The sequence below is a fragment of the Hakea prostrata genome, chromosome 3 (genome assembly GCF_041222555.1).
Source record: "Hakea prostrata isolate BN-2017 chromosome 3, UWA_Hpros_2, whole genome shotgun sequence".
Taxonomy (NCBI): Eukaryota; Viridiplantae; Streptophyta; class Magnoliopsida; order Proteales; family Proteaceae; genus Hakea; species Hakea prostrata.
In genome coordinates this window covers 24,783,283-24,806,369 of record NC_142602.1, presented here as the reverse complement: position 1 = coordinate 24,806,369, position 23,087 = coordinate 24,783,283, and the positions used below count along the sequence as shown (strand labels likewise).

At 39.3% G+C, this 23,087-nt stretch overlaps 1 pseudogene; it reads right to left on the bottom strand.

Annotated features, from left to right (window-relative positions):
* Positions 1-4,276: 4,276 nt before the first annotated feature.
* On the bottom strand, positions 4,277-22,440 carry LOC149021832 (DNA mismatch repair protein MSH3-like; annotated as a pseudogene).
* Between the last annotated feature and the right edge of the window lie 647 nt (positions 22,441-23,087).

Sequence of the window (23,087 nt, the reverse complement as noted above, 5' to 3'; positions counted from 1 at the left end):
CTCATTGCTCTAATGGGAGGATTTGGATTCTTTGGGATCCTTCTTCCTTTTCTATTGCCCTCATCGATTCCTCTCCCCAATTCATGCATCTCTCCATCTCTCCTTCCAATGTTATCTCTTCCTTCTTCCTCACCATTGTATATGGGTTTAACCGGGCGGATGACCGTGCTCCTCTGTGGGATTCCATTCGTTCCTTGTCCTCCTCCTTTGGGAATCTTCCCTGGGGTATTGAGGTGATTTTAATATTGGTCGATTTTCCCATGAGAGGGTGGGTGGTCGTCCCCCTAATCCGGTTGCGATTGATGATTTCAATTCTTGTATTGATGACTCTAGTCTCACTGATCTTAGTTGGTCGGGCCATTCTCTCTCTTGGCATAATCGGCGTATTGGTGAAGATAGAATTGCCTCTAAACTTGATCGCTTTCTTGTTAACCATCACTGGCTCTCATCCTTCCCAGACTCCCATGCCTCTTTCTCTCCAGCTTGCCTTTCTGATCACTCTCCCTGCCTTGTCCGTCTTTTCCCCTCCTCCTCTTTTGGTCCTAAACCTTTCAAATTCTTTGATATGTGGACCTCCAACCAGTCCTTTCTCCCCACTGTCAAGGAAGCCTGGGAGAAGCCTGTCCACTGTCACTCTCTTCCCCTAATAGCTTTTGCCCGTCGTCTTAGGAACACTAAGGAAGCGCTCCGTAGTTGGAACTCCTCTACTTTCGGAGATATCTCCTCTAGGGTTTCTACTTGCCGTTCAAATCTCCTAAGTACCCAATATCCCTTCTCCAGATTGACCCTCTCAATCCTCTGCTAGCGGAGAATGAGCGGGTTCTCTCTTCTGAATTATCGTCTCTTGCTTCCCTTGAAGAAAGTTTCCTCCGGCAAAAGGCTATAATTAATTGGCTCCAGCTTGGAGACTCTAATACTGCTTTCTTCCATCGCTCTCTTAAAGCCCGAAATAATTACAACTCCATTCCTGCCCTTCTTTCTAGTAATGGTTCTTGGATCTTTGACCCCTCTGGAATCAAAGCCGAGGTTGTGTCTTATTTCTCTAATCTTCTCGCTCCTTCTTCTCTCCCGCTCCGCCCTCCTCTCCCCCTGGTCTTATCAATAAATTTGTTGATCCCCTCTCTCTTCCCTCTCTTTTCTCAATTCCTTCCCTTGATGAGATTACTCTGGCCATCCGTTCCCACAAATCAAATCGTGCCCCGGGCCCTGATGGATTTAGTATGGGAATCTTTGCTTGTGCCTGGGATCTCATTGAGGTTGACCTTATTAGAGCTGTCCGCAGTTTCTTTCTCAATCCCTCTCAGCTCTCTTCCATCAACCAAACTTTCCTCTGTCTTATCCCCAAAAAAGCTGGAGCCTCTTCTGTTTCTGATTTTCGCCCCATCTCCCTTTGCAATCTTCTCTACAAATTCATATCCAAAATCCTAGCGAATAGGCTCAAGAAGATTATGCCAACCCTGGTTAGTCCCAACCAATCAGCTTTTATCTACGGTCGTAGTATCGCGGATAATATTCTCCTTTGTGCCGAGGTTGTTAGGGGGTTTGAAAGATCCTCTCATTCCCCTGCGGCCCTCCTCAAAGTTGATCTCCACAAAGCTTTTGATTCTATCCGCTGGGACTTTATCAGTGATGTTCTTTCCGCTATGGGTTTCCCTCCTTCCTTCATCCATTGGATTGAGGTCTGCATCTCTACTCCAAGATTCTCAGTTCTAACCAATGGCTCGCCGGCCGGATTCTTTCCCTCTCGGGTTGGAATTCGGCAAGGTTGTCCCCTTTCTCCCTTCCTTTTCTCTTTGGCTCTAGAGGTGCTCTCCCGTATTCTCCAAGCCAAGACTGATCAACTTCTTATTTCTCCCATCCCAAAATGTAAAGCTATCAATCTCACCCATCTTGCTTTTGCTGATGATCTCATGATCTTTGCTAAAGATGACCATTCTTCCATATCTTCCATCATCTCCGCTCTTTCCTTCTTTGAATCTATCTCCGGCCTTAAGGTCAACCTCGATAAATCATCCCTCTTCCTTTCAGGTGTGTTTGAGCCTCTGCGTTCAAATCTCCTTAATCTTTCGGGGTTTAAGGCTGGTTCCTTCCCTGTGATTTACCTTGGTCTCCCTCTTATCCCGGGTAAGCTCTCCCACCATCATTGCTTGCCCATGTTGGATCATATCCGTAAATGCCTCCAACTCTGGAAAAGCCGACTACTCTCGTTTGTCGGTAGGGTTGAACTCATTCGATCTGTGCTCCAATCTTCCTACCTCTATTGGTGTGGCATTTTCTCGATCCCCAAAGCCATCTCGTGTGCAATGGAATCTCTCTTCTGTGCTTTCCTTTGGAAAGGCTAGGAATTTGTGCGTTTCCTTTGCCCCATTAGCTGGGCCAACATTTGTAGACCCAAATCTGAAGGGGGTCTTGGAATCCATAGAATCCAAGAAGTCAATTCTACTGCGTTGCTCAAACTCATTTGGAAAATTGTCACTAACCATGACTCTATCTGGATTAAATGGGTTCAATCTTATCTTCTCAAATCTGACTCCTTCTGGACTGCCCCTATTCCTCCTAATCCTTCCTGGTCATGGAGGAAATTGCTTCTCCTCCGACCTCATGCTCTCCCTGCCATCACCATCCAGATCTCCTCTGGTTCCTCTACTTCTTTCTGGCTAGATCCTTGGCATCCGATGGGTATTCTTCTCAATCTCTTTTCTCCCCGCACGGTCTATAAGACTCGCATTCCCAAAAATACCCGCCTTTCACATTTTATCTCTAGTGGTTCCTGGGTCCTTCCCCCTCACCATAGTCTCACGCAAGTTTGGAACTCTCTCCCCCCTATCCTTTCCCTTCCCCATGATAGAGTTATTTGGATCCCCTCTTCTTCCAAAATATTCACCACTCAGTCTGCTTGGAATTTGTTTCGTTCCCCCTCCCCTCCCCCCATATGGCCCCCATTGGTTTGGTTCAAAGGACATATTCCTCGCCACTCTCTTACCCTTTGGAGAGCCTTAAACACTGCCTTACGAACCCAGTCATTCCTTGCTTCCTGCCACATCCCTGTGAACCTAAATTGCATTCTTTGCTGGAATAGCTCTGAGGACATCGAACATTTGTTTTTTTCTTGCCCTTTCTCTAGTGCTCTTTGGAGAAAAGCCCTTAACTTCATTTGGCCCCGCTATAGTCGATCATTTGGGTTTATTAGGGATTGGTCTTGGGTTTTGAGAAACTTCTCAGGTACCTCTATCTGTGACCGAATAGGCAGGCTTGTTTTTGGGGCTTCAGTCCACCATCTGTGGTGGGAGCGAAACCTTCGGCGCTGGACTTCTAAATCCCGATCCATTGATGCTATTTGGAATGCTATTTATTTTGATGTATCCTCTAAAATTTCTGCTTTTCCCTCCCCCCCGGTTGTTGACTCCCCAAGGAACAGACTCATTGTTGTTGCCTTGGGCCTCAACTCCCAAATCCATTCTCCCCCTTGATCCTTTGCCTGTGGATCTTTCTTTGTATTTGTTCTCTTCTTTTAATTGATTAATTATTCATCCAAAAAAAAAAAAAAAAGATGCAACATCAATATATGCACTGATTCAAAGAGCACCAAACCTGATCAAAATAAAAGAAAAAAAGATAAGAAAAACAGCTCAAAACTAGTTTAATGATTGTCATTCTGTATCTATGCATCACAAAATGCAACCCAAGCACAGAAATCGTGCTTCATTTCTCAACAGGTCCTGAACAGAAAGGTGTACAATAACCACCCATGAAATCTTAATCAAAGCATCACCATCTTTCCCCGTCAATGGAAAGGGAAATATAGTAAATGGGGCTCAGCACCAACCTTAACATTCCTATATCTCTAAGAAAATGTAATTCAGCTCCAAAACCAATTAAAAAATGGGGAGCAAATATAAGTTTGATGTGTTCAATACCGCAACTAGTATCCGTACTATGCAATCCTCAATCCTCTGATAATCATGTGTTTCTGTGCACATCATTGTATGACTTCCATGTATGATGAATCAAAAAATAAGGCCTCCAATCCAACAAAGATATGACACAACGCAATGTGAAAAAGAAGTACAGACCAAGGTATCAAAACCGTGAAATCTTCAGCTTGGTGTCAAAAGTTGTGTTCATTTTGTGCAATACCATGTAAACGATGCGCATCATATATCAATGAATAGCAAACTATCCAACCGAGGCACAAAAGAAGTAGATCTAAATATAGATCTACGTGTCAAACCGTGCAATCTTCAGCTTGGTTAAAGAATTAAAGTTGAAAAAATCTTTATACTGTATGGCGCCCATATCGAATATGTATCTGGACAGGTTCATCATCATCCACAAAAGTTGGCCAAACAGAATTCTGCAACATATGCTTAAAGAATTAAAAATATAACTGAACCATCCAACAAGTAACAAATTGACGTGAAAAAAATAAGTGCATTCCACTAAAAAAAGAGATTAGTTATGACAGAATTAACCTTATTTCTCAAAAGGATGGCAACTGAATGTAGACAATCCAAAGCAGCTAGAGCTTGTAGAACAGCTCGAAATTCAGGATAATATTTTAGAGAAGCCCATTAAGAAAATATCCAATGCAGCCCCAAGCAACAGCAAGTTCCTCTTTGGAAAGTCATAACTGATCTAAAGTTGTCAAGACTTCAGGAGGGTGACAACGAACTGTCGTTTTGGTACTACTGACCTCGATCCATTTTAATGAAACCTTTACATTCGAAGGCAACTGGAGCCAAAGCTGAATCAAGTTAACCTCCAACTAAACACCAAAATGATGAATAAATTATCCAGAAATTTTAAGTTTACTGCATGACCAGTTGAATGGCTTGAAATGACTAGGATTGAAACAATGCCATCAACTAGTAGTAATTTTGGCTATAAAAAGATAATATTATCCTGAACACGTTAAAAATGAAAAAGGTAGAGTGTATATAATTAACAAATGAAAAGACAGAACTTTTGTTGAACAAAATTACCTACTAACTTTGATGAAAACATTAGGAAGGAAAATTAATAAATAAAGCCAAAAAAAGATAATATTATCCTAAACACGTTAAAAATGAAAAAGGTAGAGTGTTGATAAGCCCCTAATCGTCAAAGTGTACAAGAGAAAGAAGGATAAGGGCTACAAGGTGCAACCTATTGCCACTACAGGGGATACAGCTGAAGACCATCCAGCTGGCAACAAGTGATTGGCTGAGAGTGGGAAAATTAGTTATGCGTAGGGAGATCCAGCTGGCAACAAGTGTTTGGCTGAGAGTGGGACAATTGGTTATGAGTTTGTTAGGATATGGAGGAAAGAGTATGTAAGGCAGGAGAGGGGGAGAGGGAGAAGGGAGGAGGAAGAAAGTTAGCAGCCAAAGGGCTGGCTGGGGAGAGGAGCACCTCTCGGGTTAGGGGAATTTGTAATTGTAAGGGAACCATTGAATCTGAATAGCAGGAGAGGTCATGGTTACTTGCTGGATTTCAATTCCAAGAATCGAATTCATCTAGTGATAGCTGCTTGTATCTTTGATGAATGATTATCAGCAGTATTGAATAAACAGAGTCATTTCAGGTTGCTGTATTTCTGTTTTTGTGTTAATGAATGAACTCTGTTTTGCTATTAGAAAGGTTAATGGTAGGATTCCGGACTGTGTAGATTGAGTCCTATCAAGTGTATATAATTAACAAACGAAAAGACAGAACTTTTGTTGAACAAAATTACCTACTAACTTTGATGAAAACATTAGGAAGGAAAATTAATAAATAAAAAAGTAGTCCAAGAATTCTACCTTAATAGGAGTCCAAATCCTCACCCTATAAAACTGTTTCATGTAAACCAGGCATAAAAAGAACAAACACCAACCAAAACCTGTGTCCAATTTGAAACTTGAGCCTGATCTCCCCAGCATATTAGTCTGATTACCATAATACTAAGAAAATGCCCAATTACCATTTACAAGTAAGACTTTGCAAAAGATAAGAGAAGAAAAGAAAACAATCTCAGGTTCTTATAGATATTGTCAAGGACCATTCACAGTTTCCCAATTGTGAAGTGAGTTGAGTCATAGAGTTAATTTGGTTTGTATCTTTCCTTATTTTCTTGTAATTATCTGCTAGTGTAAGGTTCTAACATCAGGTTCACCCCAGCCCCAAGAACGAGATAGGCCAGTTTTCAACCATATGTCAATAAAAAATTTTCCGTGCTCCCATTTTTTGGCATTTTGAACCCAAACCATGCATTGGTTTACAAACAAAGACTCAGAATAGTACTTGCATATTTTCCACAAGTTTGATACTATGTATTATTCTTGGAAATGGTACCAAACCAGAATTGACACATCTTACATATGGAAATATCAATTAAATGTTTATTCCATTTACTAAAGATATTATTCATAAATAAGCAAACACGTTTAAATCCAATAAAAGATATTAGATTGAAATATAGGGAACAACAAAATATGTACTGAACTAAAGCAAATGCAAGCAGACTAGAATTGAGTGGTTAAAATAAAGTTATGGAGGACAGTAGAATTAAATAAAGTCTATGTGCTGATCGATAACAACTGACTCCATAATTTTTCTTTTCACCAGTTCAATGTTAATGAAATTACCTGTATTAATTCTTCAAAAAGAAAAAGAAATTACCAATATTAGATGTGTGGATCGTGATGCATACATGTATTCCAAATTGTGCAACCCAAGCTGTTTCTGGTTAGACCAATTAATAAATTCAATTTTCCTTTGCGATTTTAACTGCTCCTGAGCTCCAGCAACCTGTGCAATTTTTGGGTATCTCAGATAAGCAGACAGAAAACAAGTTAAGAAGTCACAAAGTTAAAGCAAAAAGCAGATCAAGGGCAGAAACAGTTCGACAATTTTGCAGTCACCTCTGGGTTTTGTCTATTAGAAATATTAAGTTCTCCTAATCTCCTTGGTCAGCTACACCTTTGTAAGAACAAGAAGAAGTTTAGAATCATGACCAATAATGTTGGATGATGAGACTGTCAAAATCAACCTTCTCAGCAAAGCTGAATACACAACCTACTCCTCCACCCTCCCACTGCAGTCCTCTACTTCAATATTGAGTTGCTGAAATTGTTTCCCAGCATCTAAAGTAGCATGCATCACTGTAACAAACTGTAGCATTTTGGCATAGTAAACGTAGTGCACAGAGACAAGATGACAAACTGATAGTATTGAACTATAGCAGCAGATTAGGCAAAAGCAAGGTTCAGAAATCTAGGAAACACGTGTAGGACTTCATGAAATGATTGACCTAAAGAAGAGAGAGGAAGAGAAAAATGATATAAAATTTTATACACAGAAAAACAAGATGAACTGGCAAAGTAGTACATTTGATGTACATCCAAAGCAGTGTTTGACAGTACTCAATTGACCAGAAAATAGATCAATGCATTTGAATTGCCTAGTTTTGATCATAAAACAGATCTTTTGGGGACAAAATAAACATAAGCAGGCTTATTGTTTCTGAGTGAAGAAAAACCATAAAAAAAGGCAAAGTTTTAGTTCTTTCTTCTAAGATGAAGTATGCAATGGTATCAAGTTTACACAAAAAATAGTCGTTAAAGTTGAAATTAAGCATCTTAATAGGTAAGCTATTTAGATTCCTACATAACACATAAGGAAAATAAGCAGCAGTTTGTATAGGCCAGTATGATAAGAAATGCCTCTTAGTCTTCGTCTTCATCTTCTTCTACAAAAGGCACCATCAAATTATATTGGCCAATACAATACAATTGATAGATAATGACACCAATGATTCAATTTATAAATCGTGGATGTGTTAATACCTATCAGTATGCATTTCTACATATCAGTTATATCAACCACCACTGCTTGATACATCACGTACCAATACCATTGATACATTTGATACATTCCATATATATATTAAAAAAAAAAAAAATTTGATTCAGAAACTCGATATAAGAGGAAAATTCACACAAAATAGTCTCATATCTTGCACTTAATCATGGTCTTTTCACACTTTTGGGTTAAAAAATGAATCATAAAGTGCTACAATACCATCCTTTCCATGTTTCCAGCATCCATTACTCTTCCTGGTTAGATAATTATATATTGCTTATGCATGTGGTTCCTTCCCCCCTCCCCCTAAAAGTGTATTTCCACGCGTATGTTGACTATTTTCATACGTATCTCCAATATGATATGCCTCTTAAAATCACTGACAGATATGATACGTGATAGTTGATACTTTTCCCTTGCATTTAATATTACAATATGTCCTGGGAAAGACATTTCGGTACCTCAGATGGAGTGGCAGTCTCGTGAAAAATTCTTGTAATCCCACGCTGAATATAAGGTGACCTTCCTAAAGTTGTTAAAACTGAAGAAATCAAAGATATGACTTTATATCGTGCAGTCACACATGAATCTTTCTCATAAACCAAAACTCTGTAGAGGTCCACACAGTCTGATTGAATCTGCAATCTCAGAAACAGCATTTAGACTTCAGACGCACACATATTGAGCTTCTATACCACACTGGAATGCTTACCTGCAAGGCTGCAAGAAAGATGAAAGATATGTTAAGAGTGTGATTCATTAACTGTAGTAAATTGCCAGCCTCAGACCTATAGTAATTATTCTTCAACATCCTAAGGACCATTAACTGACTAATTTAACAGCAGACTTGGGGGTGGGGGTCACAAAGAAACACAATTCAACTAAATGAATAGAATTCATGAACATTAAAATGGGTAGTCAAACCACTATAACACATCAACCATGTAGCCTCTGCAACTGGCCCACCACTCTGACTCAATCCCTTCTGAATATATATGGGCACACAATCAGCTAACACCCATTTTGGGTCTTTGAATTGGTCTGATGTTTGGACCCAATTTCCTTTTCAACATATGCAAAACCGTTGAAAAATCATCAACTGCTTCTTCTTATTTTTTTCTATCTCTTTCTTTCATTTTCTTTCCAGTGGGGAGTGGATTGGTTTTAAAAGGATTATCAACCACCAGCGATGAATTTCTAGCAGCCAGCCTATTTCCTAAAACCAACTTAAAATCTCCAATCAGTCTCCATCTTATTGACAAAAAATACCCACAAAAAGTGGTAGGTGTAATGTTTTACATTAACATATTTGAAAATAAAATAGTAGGCCTTCTGATGGAACCTGACATCCTTTTTCCTTGCTTCCTATGAAACAAAACTCCGTAATTGCAAACTTCACAGCCTATAAATTCAAGGAGCACAAAAGACATAGAGACTCACCAAACAAAGGAGCACAAAGACAAGAGAAAAAAAGAAAATACACACAGTCACCCTCTGCTTTCAATGGAAGTTCATATCTGGTGAGAACATCTGAGTAGAAAGATCTCAAGAAAGGACAACATATCCTATTTTGACTTCAGCATTAGTACATCAAAGTATCAAACAAAACAGAGCCCCAAGGAAATCAATACATTCTTTCTATGGAATCTTTTTCTACGTAATGCGAAATGGAGAGGACTAGAAGGCAACAAGAAAGATAAATAACTCTGATTCATGATTATTATGGAAGAAACAGGCAAAGCAAAAATAAAAAGCTTTATTCACAGGGAAAGAAGTACAGACAATGGTGTACATAGGTTTAATCACCCGATTATTCAATGAACCAAGCTCCAATTAGAATGTTCCAGGTCACTTAAGGTTCAGAAGCATGTTTCAGAGGACTCTTTAACTATAATTTCGAGTCAATTTTGGTGAACAGTTGACCACTGAGGTGATTCTTTGTACAGTGACACAAAGTAGGGTTCAACAAGTTATTACCAGCATATGGGAAAAGATTTAGAAGTTCAAATGGAAGTACCTCTAAAATCAATTTCAAAATAAATCTTTTAACCAATACGTCATAAGCTTTTTGATCATCAACATACAAGTGCCATTCTTTCTATGTCAATTAACATTCCACCAAGAAACCAAGTAATCAAGCTCATCTCTGGTGGCAATGGTTACATATGGTGTTGGATTAGTGAGAACACTAGGAGAAGAATGGCAGTTTTTTGTTTTAAACATTAAATTACTACTTTGCCTATCAGAATAACCATGTGCACATCAAAGAGCAAGAGTGAAAAATGAACAGAAATTCAGCTATTTCAGAATCTCTATTTCATTGCAATAAGCTGCACAAATCAAACCAAACAATTTTTCAGAAATAGATATCACCCAATGAAATTGAAATTGAAATTGATTTGGAAATCATACCAAATCAGCATTAAACGATGACCTCCATCCTATGGTGTTCCACTGCCATTTATGAGTGGATATGGGATCTGATACCACATTAGCTTGGAATTCAAGACCCTTGCTGCACCGTAGAGGTGCATCCTTTACTTATAATAAATCTTATGAGATATGATCAAAGATTACACGGAAAGACAATAACATTGTGTATGAAAAGAAAGATAGATTATTATACATACTGAAGGTGCCACCAATGGAAATATCGATTGTCACGATTGTGAAGTGAGGTGGCTCAAATCTTCTGAACTAATGGAAAGTGGGTATAAGCTGCAAAAATCAAACCAAACAATTTTCAGAAATAGATATCACCCAATGAAATTGAAATTGATGTGGAAATCACACCAAATCAGCATTAAACCGATGACCTCCATCCTATGGTGTTAATGCCACTGTCATTTATGAGTGGATATGGGATCTGATACCATATTAGCTTGGAATTCAAGACCCATGCAGCGCCATAGAGGTGCATCTCTAATTTATAATAAATTTTATGAGATATGATCAGATATTACATGGAAAGACAATATACATTGTGTATGAAAGGAAAGATAGATTGCTATACATAACAAAGGTGCCACCAATGGAAATATCGATTGTCACAATTGTGAAGTGAGGTGGCTTAAATCTTCTGAAATAATGGAAAGTGGATATCATGCCATCTGTAGAGGGTCACCATTATACCAGCTGGTATTTGACCTACCCGAATACCCGTGGTTGTGATCCATCGCCAAGGTCTAGGTTCACGGCCAATCCATAACCACACAATACACAATAGCACAATCAAAAGAGCAAAGGAATGAAAGGTATCAAATATAAGTTATTATAGCTATCCAAAATGATTCCTAAGTTATAATCAAAGTTAAATCAGACTTATAGTTAAAACAACAGAAGTCTCAAAGTTTTATTAGGAAATGTTTAAAAGGTATGTTATGCCCCTTGCCTAACAAATAGATAAAGATTATAACAGATCACAATCAAGGCAACTACATTTCCAAATGGCCTCAGAATGGTTGACTCCATAGGAGCAGTCTAGGTAGGGGCATGACTCTTTGTGTGCCTTGGTGTCCTCTCCAGCTGGTCCCTCGTGGGACTCGTAGGCGGCAAACTCTCTAAGAAAATGGCGTCCTCATAACTTGCAATTGAATATAAAGAAAATATATCTTTAAGGAATGAGTTCCATAGGACTCAGTGAGGTTAACAAAATCACATATCACTCATCCAATACATGTACAATATATGAAGTATAAATGTAAATGAAATGGAGTAATGTATTGTATATACACAAGTCTATATCTATACTCTAACAAGTGCTAGTCTCTATGGCGGACAGCATCAAGTAGTAACACCAGCCTCCTCTAGGAAGTCTCATCAATATGATCCCTCACGGACTAGTTGCCTCTGTTAGAATCCCATAGTATAGGGGTCTGGTCACATCACATCATAGCTAGGATTAGGTCACCAGTCTCTCATGACACCATTGGCATGAGTATTGGCGCGTGTCAGGGATAAGTCTAGCCCAATGCAAGGTCAACTACATGTGGTCTGGATACCTTCCCTCATGCCTAGTGCCCTTTTGGTCTCCATATCCTTCTCCAGCTAGGAATGTTATTCCTTATGAACTGGTTACCTCTGTTGGATAAACATTTCGTAACCCTATGTTGGTAAACATATGCTTTGGAAGACGTTCTTGTGTTTCCTCATGGACTGGATACCTCTCTGTTGGACAACCACGAGTCCAAATCGTCCACATATGCAATCTTACCATTGCATGATAATAATGGGTATGTGTATTCTCACGGACTAGTTACCTCTATTGGACATCCTCAGGACCCAACTACTGCTATCATGGTTCACTTGGCTTCATTACCTATGCCGAACGGGTAGTTGCATGCAGAAAGAGTAATCTAGCCATGCATCTAGACACCTATATATAATGCATATAAATGACTAAATGAATGCAACGGCACTAGGGATAATAGGTTGACCCACAAACCCGGGTTGATATACATGTAATGCATCACCATACAATTCCCAACACATCACATTCACAATTATTATTTGAAATAAAATGAATAATGAATAGCATAAACAATTATAAATTATATTACCACCCATGCATGCCTACTATACCAATCATAAAGAACACACATAACAATTATAATTGCATGAAATGAAATATGAATCAAATACTTAAAATAGGTAATGATGTATCCCTAAAAATATGTAGGTTCAATTAGGTTTGGGTTGGAGACATGTATCAATAGGATCAAAAAGCACACACCCAAGCAAGGCGGTTAGTCCAGACCCTCCAAGACCAGCCGACCGCCCCTGGTCGATCACTCCCTAGGCAGCAAACCAAGTTTTCCACTTCTTGCTCAATTTGAAAAAGTTTTGGGGACTTATGGGGCTTTAATGGAATAATGATTATGCCCTAAAAACACCCAACAAAATGTTGACACAAAAACCCCCAAATTGGTTAACAAAGTGTTGCCCGCGGGCATCTCTAAGATGGTCAATCGGTCTCAAATAGAGGAAATAACACGATTCACCACTTAATGGGGTTGGGAGACACAATGGAAAACATAAACAAGTATTCAATTCCAACTAACTACCACAACCACAAGCATCAACACAAAGAATCATCTTAAATATTATCTCAAAAGAATAGTTGCATAGAGGGTTTTAGAGGTTTCCTTAGCTCGACACACAATAATCTAGTGATTTTCGAGCTTAGGCACCAAAAATCTTGTAAAGACCCCACTAATTCCCAAGCTCTCAGCCTCCAAGAATATAAAATATTTGTTTGAGAGACAAAAAAAAGGGTTCCAAAACCTGACCCCAAAATTACCCTTTTATGGGTAGGGGGCGATCAGTCAGTTGAATCAACCGCTCCTGGGAGATAACCCCTATAACTTATCCGGATGCGGTTTCGGTCAAGCTTTTGAGGGTAGATACCTCTAAACATGCTTGACTCAATGGTATATTTTACCTTGGCATTGGGATCTTCTAGCCTCGATTTGTGTGCATGCCATAAACGCCTTTTTAACCTATCTGAGTTGGCTTTCTCTCTCCTTCCAAAATCATCAAAGGTGGCTGGGTCAACTCTTATCTCATCTATGTCCATAGGTTCAATTTTTGAACTCCCAATCTCGACTTGAATGGTCCAGAGCTGCCTTCTACTAGCACTCTAGGTTCTTAGAGTCGTAATGATGGGTTGTCGGGTTAGGATTTTAAGGGATTTTACATCCTTCTCCCCTTATAAGAAATTTCATCCTCAAAATTTGATGTATCTGAGGCTCCAAAAAGATAGAGATACTTTGCTCACATTTCTTCCTCCTTCCCCCACGATGTTTCTTTAAAAGTATGATTCTTCCATTGAATTTTCACTAATGGTATGGTTTGGTTCCAAAATTGTTTGTCTTTGCAATTGAAAATTCAAGCAGGTTCTTCTTCATAAGTGAGGTATGCACTAAAAATTTTGGGCTCTTGTGGTAGGAGGCATTCCGGGTTCTCCATGCATTGTCAAAGCATAGAAACGTGAAACACGTCATTCACACTAGCTAAAGATGAAGGAAGTGTCAATCTATATGCAGCTGGTCCCACCTCTCCGAAATCTCAAACAGCCCAATATACCTTAGATTAAAAGCTTTCCATTGATGTTAAATCTCATCACACCCTTCATTAGCAGTACCTTTAAGAAAGCTCGCTCATCTACTTAAAATTCAAGATCGATCCTTCTTGTGTCTGCATAAGATTTCTGTCTAGACTGAGCTGTCTTAATTATCTCCCTGATCAGATCAACCATAGCTTTGGTGGCTTCTATCAACTTAGGACCCAAAACTCTCTAGCTTCATCCCAATAAAAAAGAGTCCTACATGTCTGTCCATACATGAAGGGTGCCATACTGATTGTGGACTGATAGCTATTGTTATAGGTGAACTCTACCAAAACTAGGTGCTCATCCCAGCTTTCAGTATTGAAGGAGAAGATTTCTTCAGATCCACAAGAGGTATTATACTTTTCTTTGTCTTTTGATATGCTTTGATGCATAGGGGAAGGTTATGTGTGCCAACTAATAAAGAGCTTAAGAAGGAAATTTTTGATGAGGCACATCACTCCATATTCACCGTACGTCTCAGTAGCACCAAGGTGTACAAGGACTTGAAGGAACATTATTGTGGATCGGATTGAAGAACGATGTTGAAGATTTTATGGCCATGTGTGGAACTTGCCAAAGGGTTAAAGCTATTAGACAACCATCCGCAAGTCTCTTATAACCACTCCCTTTGCCTAGTTGGAAGTGGGAAGATACCACGATGGATTTTGTCACAAGTTTGCCTCGAACTTACCAAGCTAATGATTTTTGGGTGTTGTGGCCGTCGACACACTTTACCGATGAAGATTACCTTACCATGGACAAGTTGGCAAGGTATATGGAAAATGTAGTGAGCTAGTTGTGGATCCGAGATTCACTTCAAGCTCGGAAGCTAGCAGCCTTGGGTACTCAGCTGAATTTGATACACACTTTATACCGATGAAGATTACCTTTACCATGGACAAGTTGGCAAGGTTATATGGAAAATGTAGTGAGACTACGTAGCATACCAGTTAGCATAGTACTGGATCAAGATTCGAGATTCACTTCAAGATTCTGGAAAAGCTAGCAGAAAGCCTTGGGTACTCAGCTGAATTTGAGCACTACTCACCATCCTTAGACTGACGGATAATCTGAGAGGACCATACAGATTTTGGAAGATATGCTTCGTGTATGGGTGGTTGACATGGGTGGAAACTTGGATGAGCACCTAGCTTTGGTTGAGTTTGCCTACAACAATAATTATCAATTCATAATCAGTATGGCACCGTTTAAGGCTTTGTATAAACGGACATGTAGGACTCCTCTGTATTGAGATGAAGCTATAAAGCGTAGAGTTTTAGGCCCTTAGTTCATAGAAGCCACTAGGGATATGGTTGATTTGATCAGGGAGAGAATCAAGAGTGCTCTGTCTAGACATAAATCTTATATGGACAATAGAAGGACCAATCTTGAATTTCAAGTAGGTGAGCGAGCTTTCTTAAAGGTAATGCCGATGAAAGGTGTGATGAGGTTCAACATCAAGGGAAAGCTTATTCTAAGATATATTGGGCCATTTGAAATTGTAGAGAAGGCATATCGGTTAGCACTTCCTTCATTTTTATTTGGTGTGCGTGACGTGTTCCATATTTCTATGCTTCCGCAATGCATGGAGAACCCATAACACCTCCTACCACAAGAGCCCAAAGGTTTGAGTGCCGACCTCTCTTATGAACAAGAACCAACTGAAATTTTGGATCGCAAGGACAAGTAACTTCGGAACCGAACCATACCATTAGTGAAGATTTGTTGGACGAATCATACCTTGGAAGAAGCATCGTGGGAGAAAGAAGATAAATGAGAGCAAAGTATCCCTATCTTTTTGGAGCCTCAGGTATGCCAATTTCGAGGATGAAATTTCTTTTAGGGGGGAGGAAGTAATATCCCCTAAAATTCTAACTTGATAACCCGTTGTTTTAGGTCCATGAACCAAGAGTTCTAGTAGAAGGCAACTTTGGACCATTCGAGTTGAGCCCGGGAGTTTGGGAAGTGAATATGGACTTAGATGAGGTAGATGGTGACCCAGCCACGAATGATTTTAAGAGGAGAGAGAAAATAGTATAGAAGGTTTAAAAAGGAGATTTTGGCATGCACAAAAACCAATGCAAGAGGATCCTAATGCCAAGGTAAAGTATACCATTGAGTCAAGCATGTTTAAAGGATTCTACCCTCCAAAGCTCATCGAAAACCACAATTGTATGAGGATTATAGGGGCAGTGGGTCAATTTGACTACCTACCCTCTACCCAAAAAAAGGGTGATTTCAGATTTTACTCTTTAGAACCCTATTTTATTGTTCTCTAGCCTCATAAATGAATTGTTTATGTTTTTCGAGGCTAAGAGCTTAGGAGAGGAGAAGAACCTGAAGTTTGGAAGAATCTCTGCACGTTTGGTGGTGCAGAAACGCTAATCACAGGGATAATTGCGTGTTGAGGTAAGAAGACTCCAAAAACCCTATTTGCAACTATTCTTTTATGGTATTTAAGATGGCTGAATGCAATAATGGTAGTGGTTGTGGTAGTTGGTATGAATTGATTAGTTGTTTAGGTACCACATTGTGTTTCCCAATCTCTTTGAGTGATGGATCATGTTATCTTTTCCATTTGAGACCTATTCATCGTCTCAGAGATGGGCGACACTCTAAGAACCAAATTGAAGCCTTTTTATTTGAGACTTGTTGGATGTTTGGAAGGTGTTTTTGGGACAATATTATTGTTCTATTGAAGTCCCAAAAGTTTAGGTTTCAAAATCGGGCAGGGACACTCCTTTTTGGTTCGCAACTTAGGGGCAATCAATCGAGGCAAGCTGCCCACAGTCGACCGGCTCTAACCAACCAGCCCCTACTCAGGTGTGTGATTTTGGTCTGATTGGTGTTTAGTCTTGTCCCAACTGAAGCCTAAGTTAATCTATATGTTTTCTAGGGTTGTTGTAGCTTGTTAACATCCCTAATTTCTAGATTTCTTGGACTCAGAGATCATTATTGTCATTGACAGGTGAAAAATACATTATCATTTATTTGTGTTTTTGGTTTAAATTCTATTTCTTGTTATTGCAAATGTTGTATATATTCTTATGAATTTTATGTGAGACTTTGTACGGATAAAAGGTAATATGGTATTTTATGCCTACGTTATTATTCAATTTATGTAATGATGATTGTGAATGTGATATGTTAGGAATTTGGGTGTAAGGAATTACCTATATGTATATACCAACTTGGGGTTATGGGCTCATCCATTACCCCTAGTGCCTATGCATTCACTTAGATTTACGAAGTGCATGGTCAATACGTGTCTAAATACATTGGCTAGTAAACCTTGATGAATGCTACTACTTATTCAGCATTAGCATTGAAGCCGAGTGACCTGTAATTGACAGTGGTTGGGTGGGTCCTCTTGCCATTCAGCAGAATGTGTGATTTCCATGGGGAGGCATAGGCCCACTGTCATCATGCAAGTAGGAAGTTTGCATATGCAGATTGTAAAGTTCGTGGTTCTTTCAGCATGATGTGTGAATTCTGTGGGGAAGCCACGAGAGCTTTGTCTTATGCATATGTGGACAACCATATGGGTTACAAGATGTTAGTCAAGCACGATGTGTGATTTTCATGGGGAACATCCCTAGGCGACAAGGATATTCGAACCAAAAGGGCACTAGGCATGAGGGAAGGTATTCGGATCACATGTAGCATGGCTGCATGAGATATAGATGACCTTGCATTAGGTTAGATATTCCTGACACACGCCAGTACTTAAACCAAATGGTGTGGTAAAAGAGTGGTGACCTAATCCCCAACCACAGTATAATGTAACCAGTTCGTGAGGGAGAGTGATGAGACTGCCCAGAGGAGGCTAGTGTTGTAACTTAATGCGTGTTTGCCATAGAGACTACACTTGTTAGTGGTTAGTGGTTAGGAACATACTTGTATATATATATAAAAAAAAAAATGAGAGAGAGAGAGAGAGAGAGAGAGAGAGAGAGAGAGAGAGAGAGAGAGAGAGAGAGAGAGAGAGACAGAGTGTGTTCTGTGGAACTCACTCTTCAAAGTATATTTCTTCTTAGATTCTGTTGCAGGTTGTGAGGATCCCCGTCGCCGGTGGAATCCTACGAAGGACCAACGGAAGAGGACACTGAGGTACACAGAGAGTCGTGTCCCTGCTTGGACTACTTCTATGGAGTCCAACCATATTAAGACTCCAGAGTGATTTTATGGAGATATTGTTGCTTTAATTTCTTTGTTGTACACTCTTTATTATATTGTTAGGCAACGTTGTTGAATACTCTTACACCATTCATTGAGGTAGGCACATGCTCCTCTAAGGTTCATTTCTCGCATAATGAGTCATAACATCATACCCAAAGGAGGACACCAGGGTGAAATCTCAATTGTGTAGTCGGCCTTTATCACCTTCCCCTTGTATGTGGGATATCCCATAGATCTATCTTACATCATACAGAAGGCTATGATCTATCAGGTAAAGAACCCCCGGTGTGGCAAACCTGGCATATGGACGTCTTCTGACTTGTCGGGTCTTCTAGTACTTTGGGGAGACTTTAGTAACACTGAGGAGCTTACTGGCGGTATGGGAGATCACATCAGGAGGGGACTTATCTACCAAATGAGGCTTTAGAATGGAGCTCACTCACCTAAGTTACCAGAGGAGGGAGGGGGCCAGGGACATGAGGAGGTACAGCCTGAGTGTCACATAGAGGAGGGTGAGTCTTCTCAAGATTGGGAGGCTCTTAGACACCAGTTATACCGTAGGCAGATCCTTTGCAGTAGCCTATTTTACTTGCTGCCTTCGGGAGGAGTGAGGATAGGCAGCACCACATGCAGCGCCAGTAGCCTATTTTACTTGCTGCCTTAGGGAGGATTGGGGATAGGCAGTACCACATGCAGCGCCATATGGTGGACATTGAGGCTCACCAGGGGGATATGTACCAGTGTCTGCTAGATGTACAAAGCCAAGTGGCCACTAAGAATTTTCTTCCAGTATATGCAGCACCCCACAATTTTTTATGCCTTTGTCTCATCTGATGATTGTTTTAGTCATTGTCCTCTTATTTCAGCTTGTATTTGATTATGGACATACTTATACTTATTGTGCGTGATTTATCATGCTCCTACATATGACTTATGTGTAACTTATGCATTTTCTTATGTTTGTTTCATGTTATTGTGCTTTAGGCTCTACTTGGTTACTATCATTGTATGATTTTAAGTTTCACATCGTTATTGTGCGTATGATTGTATGATTTATCATGCTCCTACATTTTTTTGTTTGGTTTGCATGACTTATGCATAACTTCTGCATTTGGTTATGTTTGTTTCATGTTATTGTGCTTTGTGCTCTACTTGGTTACTATCATTGTATGATTTTAAGTTTCACATCGTTGTTGTATATTATTCGGATTAGCTTTGTTATGCTCCAATTATTACATTCTTGGTTTCTACTCCAAAGCTTATACCTATTATTCACTTCTAATTTAGTTGAGTCACTTTTGGATCCGTGACTCAAGGTGCTCCGCCATATAGTATTAGAGAATTGTTAGTAAACCTAGGCTCTGATCCAATTGGATGTGTTTGATTAGATTAATGCATAATAAGTGGGTGATCAAGATTATGCTTGTTTGAGTTAAAATGATGAAAATTTTGTGATTTTCCCAACACATCACATTCACAATCATAATTTGAAATAAAATTAATAATGAATAGCATAAACAATTAAAAATCATATTACCAGTTATGCATGCATGTCCTACTATACCAATCAGAAGAACACACAAAACCAATATAAAAGCATGAAATGGAATATGAATCAGACACGTAAAAGACATAATGATGTATCCCTCACCTTCAATAATATTGGCCTCCAAGAATCCAAGAAGATCCACAAATAAAAGTGCTAACAAGTTATGCAATCCCCAAAAAATATGTAGGTTGGATTAGTTTAAGTTGGAAACAAGACTAGGCAACAACAGGATCAACAAACACACATTGAGCAAGGGCAGTTGATCTAGACCCCCCAAGACAGGTCGATCGCCCCCTGGGCTATGAAACCAAGTTGGCCACTTCTTGCTCAATTCGAAACTCCAAGTTTTGGGGACTTTTGAGGCTTCAATAGAGCAGTGATTATGCCCTAAAAACACCAAACAAAGTGTTAACACAAAAACTCCCAAATTGGCTAATAGAGTATGGCCTACGGGCATCTCTGAGATGGTCAATAGATCTTAAATGGAGGAAATAAGACTATTCAACACTTAATGGGGTTGGGAGACACAATAGAAAACATAAACAAGTATTTGATTCCAACTAACTACCATAACCACCACCATCAATGCAAATAATCATCTTATCTCAAAAGAATAATTGCAAAGAGGGTTTTAAAGGTTTCCTTACCTCGACACACGATTATCCTTTATGATTCGCACTTTGGGACCACCAATCTTGCAAAGACTTTAGTAATACAGAGACAAAAGAACAACAAAATTGGGTTCCAAAACCCAAATCCCAAAATAGGGTCAGTCAATTGAATCAATCGCCCCAGGGAGACCGCCCCAATAACCTCTTCATCCGGATGTTGTTTCCATCGGGCTTTGGAGGGTACCTCTAAACATGATTGACTCAATGGTATACTTTACCTTGGCTTCTGGGTTGGCTTTCTCTCTCCTTCCAAATCATTTATGGTGGCCGGGTCATCTCTTTTCTCGTCCATATCCATAGGTTTAATTTCCAAATTTCCGGTCTTAACTCGAATGGTCCAAAGCTGCCTTCTACTAGCACTCTCGGTTCTTGGACCTACAACAATGGGTTATCAGGTTAGGATTTTTGGGGATTTTACAATGAGAATATGCCATCTATAGAGGATCTCCAATATATGGAATGAGAATATGCCATCTATCAAGGTTCTACAATTTATGGAATGAGAATCCCATATCCACTAACACCATTGAAAATAATTATTATCAAGCAACTGAACTTACTTTGTTCTCTATACCAAACTACAGTTTCTAGTTTTGGGTAGTGCCTAGAACCAAGTTAGTTACCATGCACATCCACCAAACTATAGTTGCTACCTCGGGCAACTCGAAAGAGGTTAGCATCCTCAATTCTAGACGAACTACAATATGTAACAAGGAAATGTAATTGGCAAGAATCTATGAATATCTGTACCCACTTGTTCACACTGGGCTGAGCCCTACCAACAAACCCTCCAAGGAAAAAGAGGAAGAGAGAGAAGATGAAAAAGAAGTTCTCATGCTCTCATTTTTGGAATTGAAGTAACAGGACCTGTTCTTAAAATTTAAAACTAAAAAATAAAACTGAAAAACATGGCAGAATAATAAGACTGATTCCAATAGGGATTCAAAATTCACCGTTCTGAATAATTTTGAGTAGGATTTAATAGTAGGAAAGAACTGTTATAAAATTATTCCATTCACTATCATGCATTTAGCTGTCTGAGCTAGCAGCCATAGGTTAATTTTGGCATGCCTGGTACTTTTAACACTTTCAATTCACTACAGATGACCTAAGAACCATGAAGAAAATAATCTTGACAAAGAGTAAACTCCATACTGCATTATAAAGAAATCTCCGGCACTCCCTCTACAGTCATAGGAGAGAAAGGCCAAAATGAAGCACCACGGCTCAGAATCCATTCTAAACCAAATTGCTTTTGTTGAGAAGTGGTTAAGGACAATCCTTGGACAGCGAACTCTACCATTGCAATGATTCCCCCCCCCCCCCCCCCACACCCCCAAAAAAAAAGCCACAAAATTTATTTAAATAACACATCATTGAAGTTCCATTAAACAAGCTAGTAAGTAAGACAGCAAAACAAGCCCTAGATAACCAAATATGAAAACTAAAAATTGGTAGCATGTGCGAATCTGCACTCAAAGAAGGCAACATAATTTAACCATACCTCAATCCCTAGCAAAGGCTTTTCCTGTTCCATAGCGTCTGAATTTTGTTTTTGATGGTAGTCCACTGTAGGACATTCTGCTGTCTTCTCATATAAGGATATGAACTCAGCTAGTGCCCCACCATCACATAAGCATTTCTGTGGTGCATGCTCAACCCAAACATTGGATGCAGGGTAACATAATCCACCAGCAACTAGAGTTCCACAAATGGATGATTTGAAAATGTGAAACAAATGGAAACATATATGAAAATTGCCTAAGATTGAGGAGCGAGAAATGAGCAATTAGATGGAAGCCACGTGTTGCAGTTTTGATGTGTTGCAACAATCGATAAGGTTGTGTCTACAAGGGCTGAGATAAAGTGTTTGTTGCAGTCCACGGGTGATGGCGTTGAGATGGGGTTGGGCTTGCATCAGTCAACATTGGGGTTGCTCCAACTGTGAGGCCTGCCAGGTTATCGGATTACGAGTCATAGAGTTAGGTGGTGTTGGGGAATTTATGGTTGATGTTGCGGTTGAAGTGAAACATGCCAATTTTGAGGCAACCCCTCTTATTTGAACAGATAATTGTATTACCTGAATATGTGCAACTGGGGTCTTTTCTCATTTAATTAATTTAATGCTGCATGGCACTTTGTGGATGTGATGAGGGTTCCTTCGACCACATCTATTATTGAGTTTGAAGTAAAGTGAATGATGGGATTTTGGACTTGAACAGATAAACAAAGGAACAAGACACCTAAGAACTAGGAAAGCAAGGAGCAGAACTAATGAGAGATCAGACAAATGCATTAATAAATAGGCACTCACTCTCAAAATGGCTTTACTCGAAGACGAAACCTAAGAACTCATAAAACAAGGAGTAGAACTAATGACAGATCAGATATATGCATAATAAATTTATGGGTACATGCACATTGAAATTTTAGGGACATATGCAAAATATGCAAAAACCCACTACTTCCATGCATAAATGTTAGTCAAGAAGTTGAAAAAGCAATAAACAAATAAACTAAATTGCTAAAGTGAAAAATGGATGATAAGTAACAAAAAATCAAAATATTCAACTGCCACAAACATTAGTTTGCAAAAAAAAAATTCTTCATCAAAGGAATGAAGCCAAAGACAATGAAACCCAAAAAAAGAATAGCAGGAGAAAGGTCAATTCACCTTTCTGTGTGACACAAGCTTAAAAATAGCGTCAATGTCCATAGTGGAGACCTCTCGTTCTAAGTGTGAACAGAAATTCAAGAT